General features: G+C 33.7%; 1 non-coding gene across 1 annotated transcript; it reads right to left on the bottom strand.

Annotated features, from left to right (window-relative positions):
* Positions 1 to 736: 736 nt before the first annotated feature.
* On the bottom strand, positions 737 to 808 carry trnam-cau. The gene has a single exon. It is a non-coding gene; the product is annotated as a tRNA-Met (tRNA).
* Positions 809 to 1,387: the final 579 nt, after the last annotated feature.

Genomic DNA, 1,387 nt, shown 5'->3' with positions numbered 1-1,387 from the left:
CATCAATCTACACTCCATACACCATGATGGTGCAGCAAACATGTTTTTAAAATATTTGGCAAATATTTGTTAAAAACAAAAAACTGAAATAATTCACACACACACACACACACACACACACACACACACACACACACACACACACACACACACACAAATAAATAAATAACTGAAGCATCTTTAGTCTCAAGCAATTTGCTCATCATCAATTTTGCAATGATCTGCCGTTTCGATTTCAACTGTTCCAGATATGAATACTCATGCAGTGGAATCCTTTTAGCTTTTTATTTGTAATAAATTTGCAAAGATGCTTAAAAACATTTTTATTGCCGTACAGTTATGGTCTATGGAGTGTAGATTGATGTGGAAAAAAAAGTATTTTAACATAAGTATAACATAAGGCGGCAATATAATATATCAAAAAGAGAAAAAAATGTAGGCACTGTATTTTACAACTCGGATGTGTTTCACTTATTAAATTATTAAATATATATATATATATATATATATATATATATATATATATATATATATATATATATATATATATTTTTTATATATATATATATATATATATATATATATTTAGTTCTTTAATATATATTTTCTTTCTAGCTAATTTATGCATGGTTTTAGTTTTTTAGTAACGTAGGTCTATAATAACCTGGTTGCATAAACTATATTTAATTTGAGATTGCACGCTGTATATTTAAATCGCCAAACAAAACAACAAGCCTAGCAGAGGATGGTTTCGATCCATCGACCTCTGGGTTATGGGCCCAGCACGCTTCCGCTGCGCCACTCTGCTCATGAAAAAGCATCCTGAAATGCTCTGTAATGAATCTCGCGACACCCAATACCTCAAATACAGCTTTTATTATAACACCATTTGCGACATTGAGCCGAACCGGGCTGTCAAAATAGCAAACGTTAAATCTGCTTCATGCAGACATTCAAATGTTAGGGGTTTGAACAAAACGTTTACACTTGTATTAAATACGAAGCAAAGCTAGCTGAATAATAATAAGACTACAACGCGTTTTTTGAAGACTGACCTAAAGATGCGGCGCAATTCACCACTCATCCACACGGGGGCGTAAATACATTAATCGATTCCATATTTCGCGCATGAGGCGATAATAAAATTGACCTCCGGTAATCTTTAAACGAACAATGTGGAATGGAGAACAACGGACCTAGGATTACAGACACTCAGTAAATAAAGACACAACACTCTTCCAGCGCTTAGTTTGACAAACAATGCGTTAATAGCTTAACGTCGTGCTTTTAATAATCAAAGATCTCATAAAAACGCCTAAGGCCGCGACCAAAAACACAACTGCGCAAATAAAAGTAGGCAAACATTAGGAGATACCAACTTTACAGG

This window comes from Puntigrus tetrazona, chromosome 21, assembly GCF_018831695.1.
Source record: "Puntigrus tetrazona isolate hp1 chromosome 21, ASM1883169v1, whole genome shotgun sequence".
Classification (NCBI taxonomy): domain Eukaryota; kingdom Metazoa; phylum Chordata; class Actinopteri; order Cypriniformes; family Cyprinidae; genus Puntigrus; species Puntigrus tetrazona.
This window is presented reverse-complemented; position numbering and strand designations above follow the sequence as displayed.